General features: G+C 29.8%; 1 protein-coding gene and 1 long non-coding RNA gene across 2 annotated transcripts in view; one reads left to right on the top strand and one right to left on the bottom strand.

Annotated features, from left to right (window-relative positions):
- The window catches only part of LOC141909467 (angio-associated migratory cell protein-like), a 40,070-nt gene that overhangs the window by 22,138 nt on the left and 4,318 nt on the right, over positions 1-13,614 (bottom strand). The gene's annotated exons all lie outside the window — the stretch shown is intronic.
- LOC141909471 (uncharacterized) lies at positions 9,167-10,219 on the top strand. The gene is made up of 3 exons (XR_012619737.1): positions 9,167-9,228; positions 9,688-9,754; positions 10,003-10,219. It is a non-coding gene; the product is annotated as an uncharacterized LOC141909471 (long non-coding RNA).

Here is a 13,614-nt window from a genome sequence, read left to right as displayed (position 1 = left end):
GAAAACCAAAATAAATTAAGATCAGAAGCTAATAGCGCAATATTAACTAATGATGTAGATAAATTGATTAAAAGTATATATGGAAGCAAATATAAAATTCCATTAGACTTTGAATTGATAAATAATAATGCACCTTTATATAAATACGCAATTCAAGAAGATATTATATTCGAAATAACATTTGCTCCTGTAAATGAAATTGTAATATCTAGTGTTAATAAAGATATGAGTTATAAATTATCGAATATATGTTTAGAATATGATACAGTAACTGATGAAAATATTTCAAGTATAATTCAAACTAAATACAATCAAGGGTTTTCATTATTATATGATTATATTGATAAATTTAAAACTGTTACTATTAATGCAAATGATGAAATAATAAATGAGAATATTAACTTTCCTAGAAGATCTATTAAAGGTATATTAATATTTTTTACTATTGGAACGTATACTAATGGTGCAATAAATGTTGATAATTATTATAATCCTGAAATAACAAAAGTAGAAATAACTATCGAAGGAATAGCGAATAAAATATTTTGTCAAGGAATGAGAATGATAGATCAATGGGTAGAAATTAAAAAACATTTTATGAATGAAAAAGTAAAATCATTTGAAAATTGTAACATTAATCAAATTGATTATTATACCGGTAATAAATATGCATTATGGTTAGATTTTAGAACAACAGAGGATAATTCATTACATGGTTCTGGAAAAAAACTACAAAATACAAAAGATGGAATACAATTATTCATGACAAAGAAAAAGGGAATTAAAAATTTTAAAATGCATATTTATATTATATCTGACGCGCAATTAAATATTCTAAATTCACAATTAGATAGTGTTATGTATTAAAATTTTAACTTTAATAAAAATATATATAATAAATGGAAGGAGGTAAAGTATATGAAAGAATCAAAGCTGATAAAGAAATCAATGATGATTTGTATTATGTAATACCTTATAAAAGAATAAATGAATATATTGGAACATTTTTATTAAATGAATTAAATCAATACAAAGAATATTTAATTGAACGTAATAATAATATTGATATAAAAATAGAAGATAATATTGAACCTAAAATAAAAGATAATATTGAAACAAAAATAGATAATAATATTGAACCTAAAATAGAAGATAATGTTATACCTTCTACATCGAATGATGATGATAATATTGAACCTAAAATAGAACATAATATTGAACCTAAAATAGAAAAATCAAATGTTCAACCAAAAGATAACATCAGATGTATGTATTGTGAAGAAGATTTTGATAATTATAATGATTATTTATTACACATCAAAAAAGATGAACATATTTTACAATTAGTAAAAACATATGCCAATATATATAAAGATAAATGTAAAGAGGATCAGAATTATTGTGCTTTCTGTAATGAATGTATAACAAAGGCTAATTGGGCAAAACATTATAAATTAAAAACAAAAAGTGGAAATGATTCAGCCCATGCAATAAAAGTATTTAAATCTTGGTGTGAAAAATGTAAAGAATATGTAATATATGATAAACAATTGAATCATAAATACTCAATTAAACATATTGGTACAGATAGTGTTATAGAAGATCCAAGAGTTATAAATCCAAAATTTAATAATAATAATATATTAGATTATCGGTGGTATAGAAAAACATTTATAGATTATTTCTCGAGTAATGATATAGTTACCATATTGAAAAAGTTAGATAACTTTAAACCAAATGTAAGTTATGCAATGAACTTATTTGAACTTAAATATGATGATTTTAGAGAATTTTTAAATAAACATCCATCTAAAACTGAAATCGAAAATTATATTCCAAAAATATTTTCAAGAGCAAAATTCTATAAATATAAACTCGGGAATCGTTCAGGAATTATATCAATAAAAATACAAAGGGATATATATTTTGAATACAATGAGCTTAAAGAAAAATATGAAAATGAAAATTAAAAAGATTATAGAATTCACTGTATATTGATGGATGAATGGATGAGTTGGAAGAGTTGGATGAATTGGATGAGTGGAAGAGTGAATGAGTATAATAATATATATATTTTACTTTTTAACACATAAATTGGAAGAATAGTATGAGTATAAATATAATATTTTTATTCTTTATTAAATTTAACACAATATATATTTATTATTATATGACATTTATTATTTATCATTTTATTATTTATTATTTTATAAAAATATATTTATTATTTATCATTTTATTATTTATCATTTTATTATTTATTATTTTATAAAAATATATTTATTATTTATCATTTTATTATTTATCATTTTATTATTTATTATTTTATGAAAATATATTTTTTATTATATGTCATTTATTATCTGTCATTTTATTATTTTATAAAAATATATTTATTATTATATGACATCTTCAAATCAAACTCTTACTGTTTTAAAAATAAAAAACATATGTAAATTATATATTATTACACTCTTCCATTCATCCACTCTTCCAATTCATCCAATTCATCCAATTCATCCACTCATCCATCAATATACAGTATCTAATATATATCTAATTCTATAATATTTTGAATTAGGATTTTATTTTATAAATTTATATTCATAGGGAAATTGTAATCTCATTAATAATTTTGAACCTTTATTATTTTTTAATTTATTAATATATTCATCATGTAATTCAGTAGGTATAATTTGATTTTCTTCCAATGATTGTTGCATAGATTTTCTATCTTTGTTATAAAATAAAACTAGAAATCTTATATTCTCTCTAAAATCTTTAACAATTGAATTATATTTTTGATTTAAAACCCATGTTGTTATCCCAAAATGTCTACCAGAGAAAGCTAAATAACATAACTCGCTTTCTTTAATTTTAGAATCATGTAAATTTGCGCAATCATCAATAATATATAATGTATTTGATCCTTTATAAATATCTAATGTAATTTTTATACAATTATCTAAATTTTCTTTTACTGTTTTAGGGTCTAATATAATAAACTTTTTTATCTTAACTATATCTCTATTATATGTTTTATTCATTTCATAAGTTGGGCAGAATAATATTATATTATCAAAATGATTTTTATAAATAGTTTCTAACAAGTCTAATATGAAATGTGTTTTACCACAATTCGTAACTCCAGTAACTAACATATTATGCGGTTCAAATATAAATAAATCTTTATTCATTTATTCTTTTAATTTTACTAGATAAAATCCATTCATTAAATTTATCATCATATCCTTTATATTTCACCAAAGAATACTTTTTTCCTTTAAGAGTTTTTGTTTTCAATACCTTTTCTATTTTGTATTCTATTTCATCTGGATTTGGTACTAATGATAATTCTTGTTCATAAAAATAACCTAATATTTCTTCATCTTTTAAATCAAACAATTTATAAACAAATGGTTTAGTTAATATTATCTTTTTAATTTTAAATATTTCTTCTGTAAAATTAGGGGTATAACCTTTATAAAATGTTTTTCGATATTTAGAAATTCTAACGTGTTGTCCTATTTTAAATTTAGGTTCTCCAAAATCATGTGTAACAAATGCTCCATATAAATTATTCCAAACTATTTCTGAATTTTCTTCTTTTCTAGCTTGTATAGGTTTCATATTTATAGAACTATGTTTAGAATTATTATAACCTTTAACTAAATCATCTAACACATCGATATATTTATATGTTTCATTAGCGGTGAAATATTTCCACATTCTAGTTTTCAATGTTTTATTAAATCTTTCTATAACAGATGCTTTTTTATCTGAATGTGTTGAAAAATATTCTACATCGTTATCAGTTAATAGTTTTTTAAAATGTTTGTTATAAAATTCCTTACCTTCATCAAATTGTATCTTATCTGGAATAGCTTCTTTAAATATTAATCTGAAAGCAATTGTTACTTCTACACCAGTTTTATTTTTAATCGGGATACTCCATGCGTATCTACTGAATATATCTATAACATTTAGTATCCAGAAATATCCTTTGTTATATTCTTCTAAGTTTTTCATGTCAATTAAATCAGCTTGCCATTGCTGATCGATATATGAAACCATAACTTTTCTTGTTAAATATTTTTTATCCATCTTTTTATGAATTTGATATGTGGGTTGATTTTGTAACCATGATTTTAATTCACTATATTTTATTTTTTCTTTATCAGATTTAATTTTATCCCATAATTCCGAAACACTTGAATATGATACTTCACTTTCTGGGTTATAATATAACTCTCTTAAATATTGTTCTTTTTTCATCATATTTTAATCCATTAATAATATTTTATATTTAGTTTCATTTGATTTATTTTCTGGTATGATAGGTTTATTATCATTAGAATCATCTTTATCATCGGATTTGAATTTTGATTTATATATTACACCGGATAATATAATAATTGTGATTAACCCAATTGTAATATATAAGTAATTATGAGATTCAGCTGTGCTGAATCTATTAGATGGATTATTATTTGTTTCAATACCACCGTGTGGGTGCTGTACGGCACCATCAGATAATTTCTGTGATTCATTTATATCAGTTAATTTCTTTTTCTTAGCTTTTTTTAATTCTGATGATCTTTTACCTAATTCTCTTGCCCATTTAATTTGTTTCTCGGATCTAGCCTTTTTCTTAACTCCATCACTCATTTATTTTAGTTAATTTTTGTTCTGATTCATTTTCTGTTTCGACGTTTTGTTGTAGTACATCTGTTTCGTTCTTACCTGATTTATATTCCATAGGTTTGATGTTCGAAAATGTTATAACTCCAGTAGAAATTAATGTCATAACCGATCCTAATTGAAATGAAGCGTATCCAACCCATTTTTGTAATTCAGTCATAACTAAATAGTCATTTTTCAAATCATTATATAATTTATTTTCATCATCAATTGGTATTAACTGGTTACATAATTTAGAATAACATTTGACAATACCATCACTTATAGAGTCGTTTATTCTAGCTAATCTTGACTCTTCATAAATCTTAAAATATTTTATTACTTTTTCTTTGTTCATATTATCTAATTCTTGAAAAGTTATTATTTTTCCTAAGAAGTCCTTAGATTTCCCGCCAGCAATTAATAATTCAAGATGATGCTTACAATATAAATAGTATTCATAATCTATATTGTTATTAACTTGAGCACAATTAGTTGCAACTGTATCTTTATTATCACTTATACCCAAATCATCTAATGTCTTTTCAATATCAATACTATTCTTATTCGATTTCTTAGACATTTATATTAGAGAAATTTAATAAGAATAGTATTATAAGTATTCTTCAAATGATACTAGCTAGTTAAAGCTAAAGAATTCTAGTATTAGTTATTGTTTTTTTAGTATTTTTTATTTGTGATATAAAGTATTCTTTTTTGAAAAGAAAATATTAAAAATTAAAATAGAAATAATAGATAGTTGAAGGTATGTAATTTTTATTATATTTTATTTGAGATATATTATTCTTTAACCACTCATTAAAAACTCAACGTATTGTTCATTATTTGGATTATTATTCCATTGATCAATAAATTTCTTTGCTTTTGTTAACTGTTCTAAATATAACTGTAAATCTAGTTTATTAGATTTGGTTTGATTTTCTTTCTTTTCTAAAGGTCTTAAATTTTTCCAACCCCAAATAAGTTTTTTATTGTATTCATCATTCATGTTAAATTTAGATATTGGTAACACGTGATCAATGTGGTAATAATCCCCATAATTATCTATATTCATTTTATCATCGAATTGATATATAATCCATGATTTGAGAAATTCATCTGAACAACCCAACAAATTAGTTAATGTTTCTGAATGTGTTTCTTTGTTGAATAATTGTGTTATTCTAGTCCTTAAGCATTGTTTCAATCTAAAATTAAGATCTGTTTGATATCTTTCTCTCATATATTTTGTCATATAATAATTATAATGTTTTATATTATCTTCTCGATATTGTTTGGTGTATAGTTTAGCACAAGTTTTACAACAATTTTGAAAACCATCTTTGCTAATCTTACGCTTACTAAATTCTGTTAATGATTTATTTAATTCACATTTAGAACACTTCTTGTAATATATGTTTATAACGCCAGTGTTATTTGTAATATTGATAATTTGTGGTTGTTCTGGTTCCATTTATTATACGTATTTTTTACTAAATTGGTTAATATTTTATAATCCTCTTCCATTTCTCCGACTAACGTCATCCTTTTTCATTCCTCGCTGCTTTTGATAAGTCAGTTTCGATTTCCTGATATCTAAATAATACCACTGGGCAAAAGCGCGCATTCATGCGCGCTTTTGCTTAATGCGCATGCGCTAATCATAATTATATATTCATTCTGTAAATTCTGTAAAATAGAAACGACCGAACACAGAAAATATCAAAACGTGTTCACATTAGGCAAAACCGCGCATTCGTGCGCGCTTTTGATCAATGCGCATGCGTTAATTATAATTATATATTCATTCTAGAAATAGAAACAACTGAACATAGAAAATTCAAACGCATGTGTACTAGGCAAAACCGCTCTTATAGGAGCGCTTTTGCTTAATGCGCATGCGCTAATCATAATTATATTTACATAATGAATATATAATTATGTAAATAGAAACGACCGACATAAAATATCTAAACGTGTTCGCATTAGGCAAAACCGCTCTTATAGGAGCGTTTTTGCTTAATGCGCATGCGCTAATCATAATTATATATTCATTCTGAATAGAAACGACCGAACATAAAAATTCATCAATCAGATTTACACAATACATTATACAAGTTGTTCGGCCGTTTCTTCCAATACATCATTTGATTTCTATAAATACAATTTATAATTACAAACATTTTTTCAATTGCTGGTAAATATTTAACTACATCAACAAATGTTAAACTTAATCATTGGAGTCTTAATGTTTTTGAAATTCTTATATAGTTTCTTCGACGATCTTTGGCGATTCTTGTGTTTCTTGTGCTAATTTCTATTGGTTTGATATCCATTGCTGTTGATTCCTCAGTCAGAAAGAGTATCTTGAGTTTCTCTATCGCTTCTTGATGTGTATGACGTTTTATTAACCTAAAAGATATTAGCGGTAACTCTAGCAATCTAAAAGATATTCTAAATACGCTTAAATATATCTAAAGGTTTCGTATTTAATAGCCTTAATAACTACAACAAACAGTACTTACATTTAGATTTATAATTGTAAACTATAAACTCCTTATTTCGTTTCGAAAGATAGAATATCCTGAGCACAATATTACAGCGTATATCCATTTCCGGGGTGATTTCTAGAATGACACGTCGTTGATTATACCACGCCATCTAGTTCCGGTTCTAGAATATTCTACACGTTTCTGATTATGACGTGTAATAATGTCTCGTCGTTATAGTAACAACTGTAACAGCTGTGAATTTATAGATTTATTCTATGGCTCTGTACATTGAATGTATATAGGCTCAAATAGAATCATGTTCTAGTATAAACATCTAGAACAAGCGTGTTGGGACTTGTAAATTATGAGATTTGTGATTCGCTACGTTCGCTGTATACACAACGTGTTGAAGTTGAAAAAAAACAATAATAAAAGCATTTAGATTAATGAAATTAATTAACTCTTTACAATTGAAATATAAGCTGGTAACATATGTTTACTAGAGCTAATACAACCAACTATATAGCTGAGTATTATCGGGTGTTTATAACGATTCAACATATTTTTCACTATGTGTTGAGTTCCTTAATTCGATAAATGTTTTTGCTTTAACCAACTGGATTAAAAACAAATGTGTTTTAGTTTTATTGTGTCTTGCTTTTTGAGACTTGTCTATATCAATATTACATGTTGGGCAGTAGTACTTATTTGCTTCCATTTTAATACTATATTTTTTATTAAAATTGATTTTAGAAGTTCAATGATTTAAATGTTATTCATTTATGTGAATATTTTAAGAGTAATAGGGGTAATGGGCTTTCGGGTTAAAGGTTTAATGATCGAGTTCATTAATAACATATATTAAAAGTAATTAAAAAACTATAATATATTTTCATAACCGCGTGCATTTCAGTTGAATAATAGAATAATTATTATCATTTGAATATATTTGATTATTTGAATTTGTGTATTGTAATTAAATCAATTGGTCGCGGAGCGGAGCGGTGGCGAAGCGGAGCGACCAATTGATTTAATACAATATGCTTTTTATATTATTGATATCTTAGAATAAATATTTAGTTTTGATATAAAATGCACGCGGTTATGAAAATATATTATAGTTTTTTAATTACTTTTAATATTTTGTTTTTTAATGGGCTCGACCGTTCGACCTTTGATCTGAAAGCCCATTACCCCTATTACTAGAGTAGAATAAGCAAAATACATTTAGGCGCCTATGAATAACCTTACTAAATTTGAATATATTCCATGCTAATTCAATTAAAATGTTTGACTTTAATATGGGTGAAAGAGCTCATCTATGGGAGGGGACCGATCACGATTGGAAGAGCCTTCTTTCCACGATCAGAAAACTTTCTGTCACAAACTGAACAGGGTATTCGAACTAGAGTGAGGCACATCAAACAGTTTCGTATCAGTTCCGCTATCGACTTGAAATTTGATATCGCAATCATTCACTTGCATCCGTGCATGTAAACCGCTTTCGTGTCAGCCTGCACAGCATTAAGCCAGCAGTCGTCTCCATAGTCGAGCGGTTTTTCACTCGAAATATCCACTGCGTGTATTTTCGACTTCTTACATTTTGCTTTAAAGTAATTCCGACCGTTACAGTTCTGACAGGTTTAACTATACGCGGGACATCTTTCTTTTCCGGCTGCATGTTTGTAACCACAGAAATCGCAGTCTGTAATTGGCTGGGTTTGATTCTTCGGTCTTCCCTTTCCTTTTGCAGCATGTGACAATATACATGTAAATGTGACTACAAGACTTTCATATGACACTCAAACAAAGGATTCATGGAAATAATGAAAACGAAATTATTTTTTCTGAAATTATTTTTTCTTCTATATAAGTCCTACATGCCTGAAAATATTCAGCAGGATTATGTGAATATCCGATGCAACTTGGATGATTTATTCCAAAATTCTTCAAAGATGCTTATGTAAAAAACGCTCACTACACTATATGTAACGATTATTTTCTGCCTTTAATCATTGTTGTGGATCGCATCAACAAGACGCTCAAAAAATCTGTGGTAGGTGACTAAGCTCTATATATGAGTAGCAGAAGTAGGGGTGACTCAGGAATGAAACAGGGACTGGTTGCAAAGTTGTGGCTTAATTCCAAAAGTGGACTTAAATCTTTAGACTGATCTTAAGTTGTTAGATTGGCTATAGAACTAAGACCGGTCTTATCCGTGACTACATGCAACCGGCCCCAGGTTCGTTACTACAGTGTGTGCATGCCTGTTGGGGATAGGTTTACCGCGACAGGGTTTCGCATGGAGGCAGTGTCATGATAATATCAGGTTCGAATGCCTACAGAGGGGTCTAGCGTTGCTTTCTGATTTCTAGATCAAAAAATAACATTTACTCAAATACTATCTTTATCAGACAAAGAGAGTAGTAAAATAAATGAAAGCAGCCAACAGTTGCTGTATTCTACTTTTTAGAAATGAAATAAATGTATCATAGAAATTCTCATCTACTTTCAGAGTATGTACAAGACTCTTTTCATCGCCTTGGCCTTGTTTATGGTCATTGGAGCCATCGCTGCAGAAGGTAACTTTTGTTCAAAATTATCCTGTGAAATTCCGAGTTTAATTGAATTCAAGTCATATATAAATCGAGTCCAGAACTTGATCGTAAGTTGATGCCAAGCGAAACGTTAACTTTCCTGGACGAACTAAATGTACATCACGATAATTGGAGGTCCCTTGTACATCACATCGGGCGCAGCGGCGTTGGAGATGTCATACAAGGAAGAGAGGCTTGGAAAATGCGACTTTTTATCAATATTGTTATTGCAGAAGTTGAGGTTGAAAAGAGAGGAGTTCATTGCACCTGTGAGGGAAAGTCGTCAACCTATTGGCTGATTGGTGGACCCGCACGAAACTTGTGTTGCTCAAGATTTATTGGCTTTTGCTGTCCTAACTAACATCGATACTCGATCTATTTCAATTATTCACCACATTGTTTAATTGGTTCAAGCTCGAAAAGGAATAAAAAATGATCTGATCATAGAAATAGTTGTCTCTGAAGATCTGTTTTTCTGAAGCCTAACAAGACAGGAAGACATTTATAAACTGCAGGTGGATAGAGGACGTCAACAAACGGGTCGCAATTCGCAATTCAATTCAAATATTTATTCAGTATAAACAATTGCACTGTTTGTGACTGACATTTATACATACATAAATTTTACAGAGTGAGAAATATAAAATAATAGTAATCATTAACATCTGATAAACAAGCACACAAAAATAATATAAAAACAGATATACATGTAATACGATAGACTATATGCATGGCTCGAAAGTTTCAACAAAAAATACTATATCGGCAGTTATACATATATACACACACATACACATATTAATATAGATTGTTTACAGAAAAAGATAGCTATGGCAACTTTAGATAATGGACCTTACAGCAGGGACATACAGACTTTGGTAAATTTTAGTAAATGTTCGGGTTATTGTTTGAATTGAAAATTTCCATCAAAGTTTGTGTATCAAGTCTGTATGTCTTTCTTTATTCATCAAATTTAGTGCAGTTGAATAGGAAATGTTCCTCATCCTCTATAGCGTTACATACTATACACAGACGGTTTTCAGTAGTTATTGATAGGTGCCGCCCTTTTTTCAATCATGAGGTTATGAGAACTAGTCCTTAACTTAATTAGCCATTGTTGACTTTTGGTAAAAATCATTAGACATGAGATATTTTTCTAGTTTAAAGTCAGTCATATATTTGTTATAAAATTGGTATCTACTATGTTTTGAATCTGATATTTCATTTTTCCAATAATTTCTGAAGTCAGCCTGTAAAGATAGTCTAATTGATTTGGTAGCTTTTACAATATTCCGGGACCCATTATTGTGCCATAGTTCAGAGTATCCAAAGTAATTAAGTATTGCGTGAATAGCAGATATTGAGTTAATGACATTTTTATCTTTATACATGGAGTAGGATTCTAGCATAGCTTGATAAACAAGGGAGTTATGATTATACTTTGACGTGACTGTTAACCAATATTTCACTGAGGATGTCAAACTATCAACATAGACCGGGTAAATACCAAGGTCTCCTAGTACCGGTAAAGTAGGTGTTTTGGCATGTACACCAAGAATGGAACGACAGAATCTATTCATCGTTTTTTGTGCTATTGTTAGATTAAAGCGGGCCGCAAGAGGTAAATTGTCATATTATTTTTGATAAGTGGTGTTATTCCTGTAAGACCCCAAACTTCACTACCGTATATAAGTATTGGCTTGATAAGACTGTTAAATAGCTGTATCTGTTGTATTACAGATCGCATGTTTGCAATTGTTCTGGAAGCGTCGAACTTTTGAAGGGGTAGACTACAGAGTTCTACCTTAGTATGATATCGACAGGAGGTGAACACTGATCGGCGTTCATGAAGTAATGCCAGACACTTAATCTGGCCCCCCATTTTGAATATCATTGGTCAATCGTAACATCCACGATACCCGTTAATTAATGCCAATTTGGATAAACTGCTTATCTCAGATGAAATACAACAGGCATTCTAGCCCGGCATTCTAGCGATGTTAGACAACCATCATTGTTTGACATCTAACCCACAGGGACCTGACAAAAAAAATTTTTTACCCCAGTATCCTAGGTACTATATATAAAAAAAACAAGGAGCCAACTCTCCGTCAGATCTGTACAGGTATGTCACTTCAACAGTTCGTAACTTCGTTATTGATAATCCAATCCGCTTCAAGTCTTTTTATATATAGTACCAAAAATACATAAAGAGGATAGTACCTAGGATACTGGGGTCAAAAATTTTTTTGTCAGGTCCCTGTGATCTAACCCCAAATGGGGTTAACCTCATGCGTGGGTCAAACACTAGGCCTAACTCGAGACTAATTTAAATTATCATCGAAAAGATTCATTCTGCAACCGTGCATCTAAATGTTAAATGAATTCAAAAATATTCGTAATACTGATGATTTTCATCGGAAAACTGATTATCTGAACACATTTCAACCCCAGTCCGAATCAATAGGAGTACATGTTACCAAAGTCCGGTCCATTAGTCCGACAATTCCAGCTATGGGCATATATATATATGAGCCATCCACGTTCCCGTCTCGACCCGTTACTGTCTCGACCCGTTCCCGTCTCGACCCTACCGTACAATAGCGCCACCACAGTCGATTATTTGAACTAAAACACTACGGCGCGTATCGGATTCGTTTTTCGCATGTGAACCTACCAACAATTTTAAAAAATCAAATTAGATTTTTGAAAACTTTTCATTGAAAAGATCGAATGATGGAAACGGTATAAGCTTAAGTGCAGATCCGCACCTCCCCGCGTAAACGGTTCAATCAATTACATTTAATATCAACACGTATTTCAGATTCAAAATTCAGCAATTCAGTGGTTTGCCATTGGTTAATTTTTAGATATCTTCACTAGAAAGATTTTAGCCTGGATTCTGTCATTCAGCAGATTGCGTCAATCACGAGAGGTGTGGATCTGCACTTACCAAGAAAACGCCTCCAATGTCAACAGAAGTAAAAATTCAAGATGCGAAGTAAGCAATTTCCCGTCGAGATTTCCTCCCAGAAATAATATATATTTACTGGTAAAGCTAAACTAGTTTCAAATATAATCTTGAATGAATTACACGAGTGTAATTATTTTGGTTTCTAAAAAATAAAATCAACTTTCTTTAAATCTCTCAAACCGTTTTTTTCAAAAAACGACCCGGCCCGGGGCATTTTGTTTGGGGCATGTTTATTGCCATTAATCAATTCGAATTCATCAAATTTATGAAGAAAATTAATGTCTGAATTTTGCAAAAAAAATAAAGATGATTGTTAAATTCATGACGCGTTATCTTTCTCTACAGATCCCGTGGGTCTTTCTCCATGGACCCTATGTTCCTGTCTCGACCCTTCAAAACCTGTCTCTAGTCTCTACACAGTCCCGTGGACACTATGTTCCTGTCTCGACCCTTCAAACCTGTCTCTACTCTCTACACAGTCCCGTGGACACTATGTTCCCGTCTCGACCCTTCAAATCTGTCTCTAGTCTCTACACAGTCCCGTAGACACCATGTTCCCGTTTCGACCCTTCACACCTGTCTCTACTCTCTACACAGTCCCCTGGACACCATGTTCCCGTCTCGACCCTTCTAACCTGTCTCTAGTCTCTACACAGTCCCGTAGACACCATGTTCCCGTCTCGACCCTTCAAACCTGTCTCTACTCTCTACACAGTCCCGTGGACACCATGTTCCCGTCTCGACCCTTCTAACCTGTCTCTACTCTCTACACAGTCCCGTGGACACTATGTTCCCGTCTCGACCCTTCAAATCTGTCTCTACTCTCTACACAGTCCCGTGGACAGGTACTCTATGTTCCCGTCTCGACCCT

This window comes from Tubulanus polymorphus, chromosome 8 (assembly GCF_964204645.1).
Source record: "Tubulanus polymorphus chromosome 8, tnTubPoly1.2, whole genome shotgun sequence".
Lineage (NCBI taxonomy): Eukaryota > Metazoa > Nemertea > Palaeonemertea > Tubulaniformes > Tubulanidae > Tubulanus > Tubulanus polymorphus.
This window is presented reverse-complemented; position numbering and strand designations above follow the sequence as displayed.